This window comes from Sander lucioperca, chromosome 12, assembly GCF_008315115.2.
Source record: "Sander lucioperca isolate FBNREF2018 chromosome 12, SLUC_FBN_1.2, whole genome shotgun sequence".
Lineage (NCBI taxonomy): Eukaryota > Metazoa > Chordata > Actinopteri > Perciformes > Percidae > Sander > Sander lucioperca.
In genome coordinates this window covers 37,286,020-37,303,158 of record NC_050184.1, presented here as the reverse complement: position 1 = coordinate 37,303,158, position 17,139 = coordinate 37,286,020, and the positions used below count along the sequence as shown (strand labels likewise).

General features: G+C 37.7%; 1 protein-coding gene across 7 annotated transcripts in view; it reads left to right on the top strand.

Annotated features, from left to right (window-relative positions):
• LOC116038581 (homeobox protein Hox-C10a-like) overlaps positions 1 to 17,139 on the top strand; it is a 133,358-nt gene that overhangs the window by 19,259 nt on the left and 96,960 nt on the right. For 2 of the 7 annotated variants that reach the window (XR_004898953.1, XR_004898954.1), the window contains one exon: positions 12,305 to 12,803. The exons of the other annotated variants lie outside the window; for them this stretch is intronic. The gene's annotated coding sequence lies outside the window, so the exon portion shown is untranslated. Of the gene's footprint in view, positions 1 to 12,304; positions 12,804 to 17,139 lie in introns of those variants that run through there. 7 annotated transcript variants of the gene reach the window in all.

The window sequence follows — 17,139 nt, the reverse complement described above, 5'->3', positions numbered from 1 at the left end:
TCTAGTAAAGAAGACCTTTACTTTTGAGTTACGATGTGATGAAAAAACTGTGAAAAGCTATGGCTCATGAAATATCTATAAATACTCATAATATAGCCAAAAACTGGAGCCTAAGCTTTGTATAATAGTTTTTGTTACACCTAATTTGAAATGGGAACACATACTAAAACACATATTCCATGTTATACTCCATGTATGTGTCAGTCAAACATTATGCTACTAAGAGATTTTTCCAGGTACAAGTCCATCTCTTTGCATTTGCCCAATTACTGCAGTAAAATAGAAGATATCCTGCTCCTCAGTAGATATTCACAGAACTTAAGGGAAAAGCACCCAGTAGGCAATATACTGTAAGCTCAAACGTGTAAGATATTTAGCAGTGTTGTGTTTCAGAATTGGGAGGTAGTTGGGATTCTTTTTTAAATAAATTCAGTTTTGAATTTGCAGCCTACCCAGTACATTTAGCACACTAGCCTTAAAATGGGACATTTAATATTTACCTCTGTAGGTCTGTTTATCTGTAGTGTAAACCAATCAAAGCATTTACATCATTCTTCTTGATTTATGCTTTTGACTGCAGCTGGGTTGTGTCCTCTTGCATTTATAGCCGCCTTGCTTTGTGTGTGTGTGCAGGCTATTGTGTGGTTCCTACAGCCTGTCTTTGTTGAGAAAACCTGTCATGTCTTGTTTCTATATAATTAAGTTTTGCTTGGATGTATAGATGCATTTGATAGAATGACACTACTGTTATCTTGCCCATTTGGTGATGTGATGGTCTGTTGGTGTGTTTGTGAGGATCTCATAGAAAGACTGGCTCTAAAGCACAGCTTACAACTGTCTGTTGCTCTCCACCCTGCAATAGTCTACACCTCAGAAAGATTGGATCTGCACTTTCTTCACAATAAGAATAAAAGGCTTCAGATTCAATAGTTGTAGCTGTAATGTAGTGGACACCTCCATATGATATTCAATTCAATTGTCATAAATAAAATAGCTGGCTAACTGGCTACTGGGTCGGGCTACATATTAATCATAAGTGAGAATGGCATTGTCTTCTCAACTAACTACTGGCAAATAAGCAAACTTCCCAAAATGTTGATTGAACTCCTCTATATCCACTCTGTCAGACTTGCTCAGTACATTAAATGGTTAGTAACCGTATACAACAACCGGATCAGCACTCAAACTGACACTTGAACTGAGCATCAGTTTGAACAACAAAAGGTTGGGTGACAGAACATCACCATACTGGGCTTGGGTTCATTGATTAATTTATAAAAGTCAGAGTGGAGTGTTCAGATAATTTTTCTCTATCGATTGCCTCTTAAATGGTGATACAACCTCTGACCCTCACTATCAAGCTTCCACTGTAAATTGCAAGGAATATGCAAGATATATTTTATAATAAACACCAAATGTACAACAGCTGGTATTGTCGCAAGACTCAAAACAAATGTTATCCTCTAGACTCACTCTCATCAAAAACAGTCAGCCTAATAATAAGTTTCCTGCATTAGAACTCTGTTAGACTGTGACTCTCTGTCGATTGGTCCAGACTGAAGTATGTCAACAACTACCCAATGGATTGCTGTGAAATTTAAGGTCTCCAGAGGATGAAGCCTACTAAATTTGGTGATCCCCTGGTTTTATGTTTAGCATCACCATCACGTTGATGTTACAGGTTTTTTAGTGAGATGTCTTGACAACTGTTGGATTGCCATGAAATGTGGTACAGATATCCATGATGTGCAGAAAATTAATCCTAATGTGTTTGGTGATTCCCTGACTTTTAATCCAACGCCAGAATGATGTTCACTTGGGTTCATTTGCGGTTTTGATTGAAATGTCACAAAAAAGTTATTAGATAGGTTGCCATGACATTTTTTATAGACAGTTATGTCTCCCTCAGGGTGAATTGTTATCACTTTGATGATCCCTTAACTTATCTTCTATCACTATCATTGGGTCAATACTGTACTTTGGTTTATGACTAAATGTGCAAATCTGCAAAACATTTCCATCAGCATCAGCTGTACTTTATCCGTATTCTGTCATCATAGCTTGTCTGCACATTCTGTAAAAACATCTTGTTTAGTGCTGGTTAATACATGTTAGCACGGTAATATGCTTAACTTAGATGGTGAACATCATGTGAAAACAGTGAAACATTATACGTGCTAAACATCAGCATTCTAGCATTATGATTCTGAGCATCTTAAAATGCTCACAGTAGTAGCTCAAAGCACCACTTTCCTTAGTGCAACCTCACAGAGCCACTAGCATGGCCATAAACCCATAGTCTTGTTTAAATACGACTCTGACATTGTCTCGGGTAATGTGTGTAACAGAAGTGTATAGAGCTCAACAGTGACCGCCCACTTTTTGAACGGCTTTGGTTCTGGAAGTGATTTTCACCATTCAATATCTCCATTGACATTTTATTAAATGCTTATATAAAGAGTTTTAAGCCTGGAACCAAGCCAACCAGCTATGAGGTGAACCGTGACCATAAAACATTTGATTCGGCGCAAAAGAAGATTTTTGAAAACAGCAAAAAAGGAAAACGTACAAGTGAATACAGAAATGATCATAGATCTCAATGTTTGCGGGTTCACGGATGCGGTAAACATTTCCATAGTAACGGCAAGCTCCACCAATCAGAGAGTTCGCTGTTACGCCTAGGATTGTGGGTAGTGTAGTACTTCTCCATGATAGCACAAATAAAACATTTTTCTTAAAACAAGGTTGATATGCTCCTACAGGGGCATAACACTTTGTTTCAAAACCTCGTAGGTCGTGGTAAGTCCACCTTGAATGGTTTCGACATTATGGCTAATAATCAAAAATCCTTATGGAGAAAATAAATGGGATTTTTACTTCCAGGAACGACACTGTTAAGCTCTATTCCTTGAGAATGAGATTTTCTCTGACTGTTAAACGGGCAAAAACAGGCAGGCTGATAATCAGTCGACCCCTAGACACAATAACACATGAGTAAGTCACATTTCAAAATCAACAAGGGGGCATTTTTGTATTTCACTTTACTCCTAGAGTCAAAGATCCAACATTTAACATCTTTAGAAAAGAGTGGATGGCACACCAATCCACACCCCTTTATATTATTTAATTAGTTTATAATTCAGTGGGCACTGGTGACACAAAGGAAATATACTGTAGGTGAGTGACATAGTGTAGCTAGATTCATAAATGTTACATTGCACGGCTGGTTTGACAATTTTTCAATCTGTACTGCTCTATCTTCATTAGCCCAGTCTTTTAGATATTAACATTTTGGGTGGTCTGTGAAAACTTTCAAGAAATGGCGTGTCTGCCATACCTTCTCTGAAACTGAGCCAGCCAGCCCTGAGTCAGAGTCGCAGGGAGCACACATCATTTACACAACTGAAGGTAGCACTACCACCACAGAATAGTAAAGTGTCTAGTATCTCCTTTGCCCCATAAACTGGTCATATGTTGCCTCATTTACTAACAAGACGAAAAAGCTACAGCCATGCTAGCAGATATGTGAGGCTGTACTAAGGCGCAGCAGTGCTTCAAGCTAAATTATCACAACAGCATGCTGACCTGCTCACTATAACAATGGTAACATGCTGATGTTAAGCGGGTATAATGTTTACCATGTTCACCATCTTAGTTTAGCATGTCAGCATGCTAACATTTGCTAATTAGCACTAAACACAAAGTACAGCTAAGGCTGATGGGAATGTTTTTAGTGTTGCATGTATTTGGACATACACCTAAGTGTTTGAACAAGAGCAAAAGTCCCAACAATGAGAGTAAAAATGAAATATCACTGACTGCATAGAATTATTTAAGTAGTAGCGTCATTATTTTATCTCAATATTGTGATATCCAAATAAGCTACCATTTACTGCAGGTGCCCTGGTGGCTTAATAAACTGTGATCTCAATGCTCATTGTTGAATATCATTTCAATCTCTGTCCCCTTGTTTCCTGTCACTTCTCAACCGTCCACTGCAGTTTGAATATTGTTGTACTGTAGTTCATTTTTAAGTTCACTAGAAGCACTAGAACTAGATATACTTTAATTATTGCGATTGCTTTGTCATCATTTCATACTCAAACAGCTGGAAGTAAAAGAATCTGTGTTTTTTTTTTACATGTGTAACATGAAACAATTTGTTTTCCATAATTTTGATATTTCATAAATGCAGGCCAGGAGGCAGAGGAAATGCAAGAAAATTTTAGATGACACACTCGGTTTCCCTCTGAATTTAGTACCAATATTTTGTAGGTTTATCCTTTTTTCTGGTCTACTAGTTGTATACACAGATGTTTGTGCGTTTATGGGAAAAGCACTTTTAAGTATTACTGTTCAGTAATACCAAACAAAGTAGACCTATCACATTATGTCAATTGCCCAGCAGTTTTTTCAGACTTCATATACATTACTTAGTGATTGATGCCTGCAAAAGCAACAGACCATGGCTCACTCTCTGATTGCCTGTTTACAGGGCTCTGACACTTTTATAGTCCTCCTAATACCATTACAAAGTATTACTTCAACCGCGGGGCTCTCGCCTTTCCTGTAGAATTAGATACAAAAGGCTGTTTGCTGTGATCACTTGAGACAGCACAGTTGTGAAAATGAGTTTTTGTTGAAGCATTTGGACCTATCGACATTTTAACTTCAACATTGTCAGTGGTGGTCTGGCAGATTTCATTTAACTACCAAAAACACACTAATGGTGTTTTTCCATTACATGGTACCTGCTCGACTCGCCTCGACTCTACTCGCCTTTTTTGGTTTTCCATTACGAAAAAAAGTCCCTGGTACCTGCTAACAGGTACTTTTTTTAGTACCACCTCCGTCGAGGTTCCAAGTGAGCTGAGCTGATACCAAAAGGTGACGTGAAAGCGACAGACGGGGGTGTCCTGAACAAACCATTTTTAAATAGTTTAGCCAGCTGTGTTTTTTTGTTTTGCTGCCTCCAGCTTCATTTGAAGCAAAATGTGTTTTCTGGCTGTGGCAACAACAGCACACCTTCGACGTTCTGTGTGTGTGTCGCGTTAGGTCACAGCAGTTTACTGCGGCACCGCTATGACGACCAGCCAAGCTCGCCTCACGCATGAGGCAGTACTAAATCTGCAATGGAAAAAGGAGGACGGGGCACCGCGGTCGAGCCGAGTAGAGCTGGTACTAGCAGTGGAAAAACGCCATTACATTCATGAAGTATTTTAAAGGTGCAATGTAAAATTATGTACAATGTCATCTTAAAACCTGTACTGCCCTCACTGTATATGGGTCATACAAATGCTGATCTTGTAATTGTTTTAGTGCAAATAATTGTAAATTGAAAATGGTCAAAAGCTCAACACAGCTTTTGCTGTTTTTTTGTTTCAAATTTGCTCTATTCAACCTTTATTTATCCTCGAGAGATCATTGAGGGCGACCCTCATTTACAATGTCATTGAGTCAAGTAAAGTTCAGGTTGATATTAACAGTAGGGTAGTGTAATCAAGCGTCAATGATGTATCACAAATTGGGCTGAAACTAAGTTATTATTCATACATCTGTTGATTAATATTACTCAGAAATGTTTTCTATTTTTTTTGTGTTAAATGAACTTTCAAAGTGGCATATACCAATTCTTTGTTTTGTCTGACCAACAATGTTAAAACCCAAGTATTCAGGTTACTATATTTAAATGAGAAAGGCAACAAATCCTCACATTTGAGAAATTGAAACCAGCAAATGTTTAGCATTTTACCTTGCAAAAATGTCTCCAATAATTAATGGATTATTTAAATAGTTGCTGATTAATTTTCTGTCCAAAAATGATAGCTTCATCAATTTATAGTTTCAGCTCTTGTTGCAAAGTTGGTCTTTACAAGTCCTTAGTAAAATCCTAGAGTGTGGAAGAAAAGGTTGAGATTAAGAATGATCTTCTCTGGATTTAATGCTTGATTATTGTTTTGGGACAGATGTTGTAACTAAAGTGGAGCAAAGGTTTTTGAACACTTCTGAAGCAAATTAATAAAATTGTCACAGAGCGCAACTGCTGCACACATATATGAAAGGAAAATGAGGAATAATGGGGGGAAACACCTATAAGAAGCTGGAGAGCTCCTCTTGGTTTGTGGGAAGTTAGTGGAGATCTATTGACCCCTACAATATTTTCCACAAAAATAATTAAATATATAGACTACTGCCACATAAATTAATTTATTACTGGATTTATCTTTGGACTTGTATGTGCAGAATTGTTTTAAGTAATCTTGAGCATGACATTTATCAGGATTCATCGTCTGGGAACCATAAATGTTTGTACAAAATGTTGTGTCAATCCATCCAGTAGATGGTGAGATGTTTCACTGGATAAATAAAAGCTTTGACTGGCTGGTGTTGCTAGATGAAAAGTCAGAGGATCACCAAAGCCATTAGGATTCATCCTCTAGATACCATGGTCATCGGTATTCAATGTCATAGCACTCCATCTAATAGTTGTTGAAATATTTCAGTCTGGACCTAGGCCAGTAACAGGCAGCTGGGACGTCATGCGTTTGAACAGCCCATAGATCTTCTACATATATTTCCAATTAACTCCCAGCAGGAAACAGCATCTGAACTGTCCTTAACCACATTTTCAGGACTTTTGTTAACCTCTAATTTGCATATTTGGTAATTTTATTTTCCAAAACAGTGTCCGTACTTTCAGATTAAAGGACAATTCCGGCGCAAAATGAACCTAGGGGTTAATAACGTGTACCGAGTCGAATGTTCTCTGGGACATGTTTTCATGCTTTAAACAACCTACCACAAAACCGGTGGTTAGCTGCTAACGCTAGCTTTCGGGCACTTGGTAAATCACTATTTTATACCACTAACAAGCTCAACATAGCACCACACTGAAACAGTAGCATAATGAGGGTCCCTACATGCAAACCAAAGCATTGAGAACTTTGTAAGTTTATAGACAGTTTATTAAAAAGATACATTATAAAGACAGTAGCGTTCGTGTTTACATTTGGGCGCCAAAAACAGTCATGAACAGTCGAATCACGAATGCTGTGTTTGAGCTATGTTACTGGTTACTGGTTGCACGGCGTTCGTGGTTCGACCGGTTATGACTGTTTTTGCAGTAGGTTGTTTAAAGCTAGAGACGCATTTGATTAGCATCAAAACAGATCCCAGAGAACGTTGACTTGGTACACATGTTATTAACCTCTAGGTTAATTTTGTGCCGGAATTGTCCTTTAATGCAGATGTTTCTGCCACTAGGGGTCTCTCAATCAAAACAATGGATGGTAAACAGAGACTTTTGATGACGTTGTGAAGTTGTGGAATTATGGGAGTTGTAGTTTTCATTGTTAAACACCATCGCCTATTAGAATGCATCTGTTCATGGACAAGTTTACCCTTTCAAGTCCACCCATTCCGACGGCCGTTGTTGTGCAGAAGATCTCCCAGCTGCCCGGAATTATCTCCCCCTTCACTTTTTTTGTAATTTGAACTAGTCGTTTTGGTGCCTAACCCACCTTTTGTACTAAATGCGAAGGGGGGAGATTTTTGGCACGAACACCAGTAACGTTAACAGAGACGTAACCTTACGCTGTTCTGACTCGGGTGCCTGGGTCTGATACGGTCTGTTTTCCCGACGGTTCATTAAACTGCTGTTAGCGTAGTTAGCACCCGGCGCTAGAGTTAAGTGCTGGCCGGGTTTGGATTGCTGTAATGATAGTGGCTGGCTGCTAGCTAGCTGGGGGCTAATGTTAACTATATGTCCCGGGGCTGTTGTCAGCTCTCATCCCGACTGAAGTCTCTTAGCGCCGAGGGAGTGAGGCAGACAGACTGGGGTGTGCTAGCTGGCTAAATTAGCATTAGATTAGTCGCCTATCTATACAACTAACTTTACTGGTGAACATATTCGTGGGTTAGCCAAGTGCTGTTAACCGTGGTCAAGACAATCATACTAAAAATAACTTAATGAGCGTGTTGAACGATGTTGTAACCTTATAATGTTACCGACCAAGCATTAGCATACTTAGCTAACCATTACTTGTCAACCAGCACATTGTAGTAACGTTAAGGCGTCCGGTATACTTGCCGCAGCCGACCTGTCGCCCGCAAATGTGACGTCATGGGAGCGCCGTAACTATTTATACTCACACATGGTGGTCGCGACACTAGTTGCAGTCTTCTCCTGAACAGAGGTGTCGCTAATGAGGAAAGGCTACCAACTTTGCTATTTCTATGGACTAGAAGAAGAAGAAAAAGGTAAACGATGGCAGAACTGGCAGCAGCATTCACGTCAATGTTTCGATTTGATTCGATGACCTACTTCGTCGGATCAAGCTTTTCATTCGCCATAATATAACTCATCTTAACCCAGTAAGTTTACAAGAGAGACTTGCATTCACTCTGCGAGTCCTGGCATCCGGTTGCCCTCAAACTCGTCCATGCTTCCTGTTTCCGCTTTGTCGCACCTCTGGTCGCGCACTCCAAATCCTGGTGCCCCAGCGAGATCTACGTCATTTTGACGTCACATTGGCACGCAACAGGTCAGCTGCAGCGACTGTAAAAAGACCTTTAGGTGGATTGATCAATATTGAAATGTATCATTAAATAAGGTCTCTGCTGTATTGCTGTGTTGCAAAGTGGCATGTAATCAATGTCAAAATTATGCCGTGTGGCAGAAAAAAAGCAGTATTATGGTTACTGAGTATAACTCTTTCTGTGACATTGTATGATTTACAATTACTCTCGAAAGTATCATCTGGGTCCCCATGTTTTGATGGAAGTTAGAGTAACTAGAGGGGTCAAATGTTATGACGCCACTGACAGGCGACTAAACCAAACGTCCCGTGTCAGAAATAAAATCACAGATTTCTCTGGGTTTGAAAATTGTTGGAAACATTTGGGATAGTGTAAGTACACAACTCAAGAATATATATATAACATAGGTATAGTCGTTAAACATTTTAATGCAGAAATGTTACATATTGTACCTTTGAAGAAAAAAGTCACTCAATGGAAATGATTAGCCAAGTATTTTGTTTGTCTCTTTGTGGGTGTTATTTAGATTATATTTTACAGTTTTTTTTTTGTCTCCTGTAGTAGAATTATACTGTCAACTTTCTTCATTCAGGATAAAGATTCTAGAGTTGATATTATTTTATTGTATATCTATATATTATTTATTAAATGTTACTTTTTACTAGTGCAGTGTCTGTTCAAAACCAGACTGTCCTCACCAAAAAAACTGCCCTATAGGTCGATTGTCCAAGCAGCTTATTTTTGGTTTGTTGTAACTACGTTAGTCCGTAACTACGTCACAGACGTAACTTTGTCTGTGTAACAACTTACGCTGTAAGAAACATACTCATTTTAACACAAAACATGAAAAACCTAACCATGTAGTTTTTTTGCCTTAAGTTTACCAAGTAATTCTGTTCACAACGTTAACCAGGTGTTTAAAACTATGACTGTTTCACAATAGAAAGGTTGTATATGTTGTTTTGGGAGTCATTGGCAAACAACCTAGTCTGTTGGTATGAGGATGTGTGGTTTGAAATGTGCCTGTTTGGAATGGGTGACAATGCACTTCCTTGGGTCCTCAGCTATACACCCGCCAACTGTAAAGTCAATCGGATGAACTGTTGTTGAGCAAATCGAAGGACAGAGACAGAGACTCCTTCCATTTTATTTAGAAAAAACTGCTATTCATTGTAAATCTTCCCCCTCAAACTTACAGCCCAGAACAGCAGTGGGTTTGCTTGTTTTAACATCTGCATCTAGAGAGAAGAACCAAAAGCTCTGAAGTAAGGATTAAGAGGTAAGGTGAGGAGGGGGAGTAAAAAAAGTCAGGATTTATTTGCCTTCTTGCCATAAAATGGATGTGAAACCTGCTGTAGCTACTTGGAAGTTGTTGTAAGCTGGACTAAAAAGTTTGATGTAAATTGTCTAGTGAAATGGAAAGTTCATAAACTAGAAGTACATTTTTTTCTGAATACTGGGGGTCAATTAACCAGCAAATTCTACACGGATATAGAAATGAAAAATATAGTAACCGAATAAGGGAGAAATTGAACAATCTCAACACAGAAACACATAATGCAAATTTATAAGCAGGACGTGTATCAATCGTATGAAGTATGAATCAATACATTAAGGATCTATCAACATATGCTATTGATCAACTAACAACTAACTTTACTAGAAAAGCTGGAAGTTATTGAAAATATGTTGGGGAGCTTCATGAAACAAAATGCTGGTTTGGATTAATAAAGCCAAAGACCGGGGTCGGGGCGGGTTAACTGGAAGACGATTATAAAGTGTGGTAGCCCATGTGATCTTCAAGATTTCTGTACAGTAATTACAGTAACAGCTGTAAAATCAACTCTATTTTAATTACTATATTTATATTGCCTATTCATTTGCTGCCAAGACTGACCATTTTATTTATATGTAATGTTTGTTGTAATTTAAAAAAATAAACACGCACACAAAATTGAGATTGAAAAAATTTAGATAATAGTGGGTAAAAACATTTGCTTATTGTTTGGTTCTAAGATTTAAGAACTTGTGATGTGGACTGCTTGACTCAAAAAAAAGTGCAAGTGTGGCAAAATTGCACTGAATGTCCACACAAATGTGACTTTTATCTTTTTATTAAAAATGTTCCATCAGGAGTTTCCCTTTCATGCCATCAATCATGTGGAAAGACTCAGACGTCTTTTTCCAAATGGTAGATATCCGGTTTTGGAAAAGCTCCTCTCTTGTGGTTATTATACCCACACGCAGTATGGGAGCAAGTTGTAAAAACGACATTTTCCTCCCTCAGTTGAGTGTGCATAAATAAACACAAACAAAATCTTTCTGCCCAGAGTATCCATCACTCTCCTTCAAACTGCTCGGAGTGGAGTCGGTGTGTTTGCGTGCAGGCGTAGTTCTTTGTGAAAAAGATGGCTGATCTCATATGTTGTCGAATTTAAACAGTATTGCCCTCATCATGTGCTGTATGTAATGTTTGTGCAACACGCAAACTTTACAAACTGTAAAGCCAACAGTGAAATATCTGATAATAATTATGTATTTTAGTAAGAAGTTAGTAACAAGTTCTGAGTAGTACAACACTTGACCTACATTCACAATCCATTTGTAGTTTTTAGCTGCAAAAACAACACTAAACAATACAAATACTACTCTCTGTTATCTGTTTGCTTGTGTGATGCTGTGATTGCTGCTCTAACCTTCAAAGGTCAATTGCACCATTTCTGATATACATCCTAACTGATTATGGTGCTGATGAGTGTTTAGATGGTGCTGCAGACTCGTAGATGTTACAGTTTTTCAGAGACATTGCGCTCCAGTGTACTGCATCTGAAAAACTATATATTTTTAACACTTCAGAAAAATGTTCCAAATACTTGTAGGTTGCCCCATTCCGGTTTCTTGTTACACTTCCAACACGATGCATGAACGAAGAAAGTACAGACGTTAGATCTGCGACACAAAACAGTATTTTTCTTCTATGGAAGCAATATCAAAGTAAATGAAATATGCACATAACTGAATTGAATACTGGGTAATAATGTTTATGATATTGCCATCCGGTAGACATAAAATAAAGGATAAAGGAAAAACAGGATAATGATTACTTTATTAAGAAACATACTCAGAGGTGACTACTGTACATTTTACATAACGTTATAGTATATTACACATTACATTTTAAGATGATTCAGCATTATTTAAATTAAAAAGAGAAACCATAACGATTATTATTAATGTTTGTTTACTACTATGCCGACTTGAAAAAATTATATTGGATATTATGCAGTAAAAAAGGATTACATCATTTACTGTCTGTATTATTGCCATGCAGATTTGTCATTATATAACATTTGGTGAAAAACTCACCACAAAATGAGATACAACTTTATAAATACAGAAAGGAAACTGGGTCATAGCTGCAGCAAAGAGGTTCTTTGCGTGCACTCAAATATCTCAACTCAACAAAAGTATGTTTCTAGTAAATACTGTTTCAGGTGTAGCATACAGTTTTGACATCACTGCAGTAAAGGATGTACTGCAGCAATTCCTAATTGATTTAAAACAGTGATGCTCATTTAGCAGCCTGTGGGCCACATCTGGCTCCAGCTTAAAACGGCCCACCCAATCAATTTCTCGGCTTTAAGAGCCAGTGCCTCACAGTCAATTCAATCTGTAGTTTTAGGAACATCATTTAATTGCAGTTTATATGGTAAGGTTGGACGGCTAAACATTGAAATGCTTGTAATATACTGTACATCTCTTCCAGCTCTTGGAATGGACTTCCCCAAATTCGTGGCCAAACTCAGCAAGCTAAATGGGCTTTTTGTGTTTACTATGAACAAATATTTCTACTTCGGGATATTTCCAGGATTCCACAACAGGCTTAAGAGAACCATTGGCACAGGAGTTATGCCAGAGAGATGTTCTGTGGACCACCAGTATTCAATGTGAAAAATTAGATGATTTATTAGAACATTTTATCTACTTACTGGCTTAAGGTTTTGTATTCACTCTCCATTTACAATGTGTGATGTGTTCACATTGTCAGTTGAATTTTTAAATGTTAAGTAGGCCTGCTGTAATTAAACCCCTGAATAGAGATTGAATGTCCTTTGCATCAAAGTGTGCAGCTGCTCTCAGTTAGGTATTTGTTTGCTGCAGAAATGCTAAAATATTAGATTACAGTTTGGTCAGCTAATACACACACCTAGCCATTTAGCAGTTTTTGCTCACAATGAAGTCTGTAACACATAAATTCCCAATTTTCAATGCTTATTGTTGTCAAAACACTGAGCATTGCTATAATTCCTTAATGAATAATACCAGCACATTTCCTGGAATGTGGTAGGCCTATCTAATGTTGGGTAAATATATTGTGGGGATTCAATGATAAATATAACTCCTGTGTTCATTATTTCGATTTGTATTATGCCACTAGAAATAAAGTGTTTTTTAAACATTAGATCAATCATTAGATTTTTTTTCTTCACGTTTTTCCTCTCATTTACCAGATTACATCTGTCTTTCTTTTACATTAGAAACGTGTTTTGTGTTATTCCCTGCAATATTAGTCAACAGGTTCCACCAGTTAGGATGGCTCGATGTTGCACATTAATTTGTATCCTGTATCTTAGTCTCGAAATGATTGCCTTATAACTACATGTAAAACCCTCTCACGCATTTAATATCTTACCGATGCGGATTATTTTACAGCCCCTTCAATCGTTAATTGTGCAATTAAATAGAAAATTAATTAAAGCTCTGAAGCGCCGATGCACTTTTCTAGTGATACAGCGGCAGAAGTCAGGGTCCGAAGTTTTGGAGTTTTGTTGGCTTCTCCATAAAATCCCACGCAGGAAGAAAAAGTGAGAGAATGTGGTTTTTCATCGCCCTATTACTCCTCTGAATATGTTAATAAAAGTGCTGGTTTGTATTTAAGTGTTTTTATAGAATAATTCACAGCGAAAAACTATGCACAGCTTTTTAAAATCACCACTTTAAACAACAAAATAGAAAATACGGAACAGCCGGCACGGGGCTACAAAGTTTAGAAATTTGATATGGGGTTCTTATTTGATATGGGGTTCTTAATTGATATGAGGTTCTTAATTTTTTATTTTACTTATTCATGTTTCTCCTGAAAATAACTGGTTTGAAGGAATTCGTGTCTTTCTTCAGATACATATATGATTAATGAATGAATATTAATAAATCGGAGGATAACATATCTCGTTCAGACGCAGTTTCACATCCTTTTTTCATATCCTGTTAACAATGCATGACAAAGATATGTTTGGGTTGGCCTATAAAACCAACATTAAAAATAAGAAATAATCAAATATAAAAAAAGAACTGGATTAGAAAACCGATGCTTTGTTGTTTCATTAATGTCCGAGTAAGGGGAATCGCGAAGTTCATCAGAATTTCTGATGTCATTCAGACTAAAAAGAAACCGATCAATGAATATGCATCTCAGTGCACTGAAGCGCATTATCTGTCAGCCAACTGCTTTAACATGTCATTTACAGATAAGAGTAAAGCAGATCAATGATGAGTCTACTTGAAATAAATGAATGCTTGACCACGTCTCAGTAACTGGAATCCGCTCTGCAGAGGTTGATGGGATTATTAGCAGCTTTTGTTTCGTTAGATTTTTGGCTCAAAGGTGGAATGGGAGTCTCGGCTATTTTTTCATTATAGGATCGGATTTGGACTCACTTATGCAAACGGCTACTGTTTTTGCTTTACGAGCGAGGTGAGAGAGGTGAGGGGTGTCCTCTCCTGAGCACAACCAGCTCTGTCTGAGCACAGTGACTTTGAACTTGAACTTTGTCTTGCTCATCTTCATAATGTGTGCAATACACTGGTCGACAAATCAACATGCAGTAATTTTGGTCCATGGGTGAATTTGCCATCCATCTCTATTCATTTAGGCCATGCGCAAAAATAAACCAAGAGCAAGCAACTGTGATTCACCAGACAGCAGGCGACAGTACAAACGTCACCATAATTCTACTTTGGATTTCCAATCTGTCTTTAATTTAAGTCGAGCTTTGGTTACTTTGCCTTCGACTGTGTTGTTGTGGTAGCCTGTGTGACCTGGAGGAAGTTTTAAAGGAAACATGGGATTTCAAAAATATGGACGAATTGATGTTTGCTCTTGCTTTGTAAGACAACAAACTCTTCAGTCTTCAGGACAACCATGTTCATCGCCTGTTATAGTCAAATGTCCAATACATGCGAAAAGAGAGGGATCTGACTTAGACCTGTAGGATGTAAATCATATTTCTAATAGAATGTCGTTCGACTTTTAAGTTTATATACAAGAAATAATCTATCACACGAGGAGTCTTTGTACACATTTAATCAATGTTTTTTTATGAGAAGTATGTTAGAATGTGTTTATTAAAATAATGTTCACTAGTTTTGCTATTCTCACCATTATATATAAGTATCATATTTAATATTTAATATTTAAGCATGCGTTCTTTGCTAGGCTATTTTACTCACAAACACATTCTTCAAACATGGCGTAAAACCGACATCAATGGGTTGAACTGAGGACAGCAGTTGGCAAATAAGTACATGCATGAATGCAAAAATATGAGTTTAATTTGTTAATTTAATTTTGCTGGGTAGGGGTAGTATCACATGCACAGGCTTGGTTGCAGGTATAGGCGCAGTGAGAAAGATCACATTGCACACAGAAAACGCTTCTCTATTTCAAGCCGTTTATTATAATGTGTTATGACCATCCACTTGCATATATGCTTAGACCTATAGTATCAACCTAACGCATAAATAGCGATAGTTTATTTTAGCAGCCATCTCAAAACTTCAAACTCACTTTCACAAAGAGCGGAAACGCGCTCTAACTGATGTTTTAGGTCAACTTGTCATTTGTGAAGTCAAACTCAAACTGACTGAATTCAGAATTGCTTTCAGTGGTTTCGTCGTCCGTTTACAAAATTAGAAGGAAAGCCCCATTGCCATAGTATTGTATTTTTTAAATGCCACCTCTAAATACCTTACTTTGGTGGCTCAGGTACCGAAAGTTCCCGTGGCCACGTGCTTCTGCTGAATCACATTATCAGTAAAGCATTTTGCCAAATGCTTAGGTCATTTCTGTGATGAATATTCTTGTAGCAGCGTGGCCTCAGTGCTGCTCTCTGCAGCAGACTGCGTCCTGGAGGCTTCCCACATAAGGTTTTCATAAAGAATTAGGATCAATATATTAGGTGCCTTTTACTTTTGCCTGGTTGAAATGACTCAGAGAGGCTATGGCATCCTGCGCAACATTTCACTTCAAGATTTCCTCACACAACGAGTTAACCAAAAACAAGCAGGTGCGACCAACATTTTCCAGTCCGCAGCTCTTATGTTGACTTTAAGCTCTTCATACAGCCACTGAATACTGGATGAGGAAGTGGTCCCTAAATCGCTTTCTGTACATTTCTTGGATTTTTATTTGGTGTCTTCAAGCAAAGTGTGCTTCACAGCGTTAAAAATTAAATTAACCATTTGCATATATCAAATAGCTTCACGTTTTAGGTTCGGCACAGCAAAACAGATTCTAGATTTTGAACTATTAACGATAGTGTTAAGAAAGTAAGATGAGGCCATCTTAGGCTAGATAGTTTATTCCATAAATTGTGTCTTTACGTAAATGTAATGTCGCCTTTATGCTCCACAGGAAGTATGATACATTGTAAAGAACATTGCGGTACATTTAAGAATTAATAGATAATATAAGGGGAAATGTGCATCAACGAGGTGATTTGAGGAACGAAATGTAGAATTTGTTCAGTTTTAATTATAAAATAAATGTATATGATAAAATGGATCTGCAGTGCTGGAAGTGAATGCAAGTTCGTGCACACTATCACCTTTCCTTTTTAAAAACTGATAGGCTATGATTGCCTTTTTATATAGCTTACTTGGATTACTATTTGCGTTGAGAAACCGTTTTTATTTAACAGTATTGGCAAAAGAATTCTTCAGTAGACGATATATCTGCGTGTTAAACTCTCAAACATTCATAGCGCGTGGCCTCAGCATTTTGACACATTTTAGATTTGTGAACATTTTGAAAACGGCATGGTGTTACAGGCTGTAATGCACATTAAGTGGCGTGGAAATATTGCCCTATAACGCAAGCCTCGAGATTTAGGAAGACACCCTTGGAGGAGATTATTTTGATACAGATTGCCATTTCCTGGAGTTTGCATAAAGCTGCCGATTGAAAAAGAGGTGACTTTCAAAAAGCACTAAGCTTGTCTAAAGGGCCCGGTATAATCAATTGATGATAACTGCTAATCACGTTTAACATATAGGCTGCATGCCAAGCCTTAAATAACTTTCTAATTTCAAACCTATTTCTAGAATTAAATCCTCACTAGTTGTAGTTCAGCAAAGATCTCCGTTTCTGGACAACACATCAAAGCATAAAACATTTTACACCATGCACCATGCATTTTTGTTCCCTTTTAGCTAGCCTGCATATAGTCTGAAATATGTCGAGAAAGTTTAAAGCGCTTTATTCTGTGAGAGAAGAAGTGAGATGATTAATGATGAACGTGTGTGTCTTTTGTTTTGCTGTCT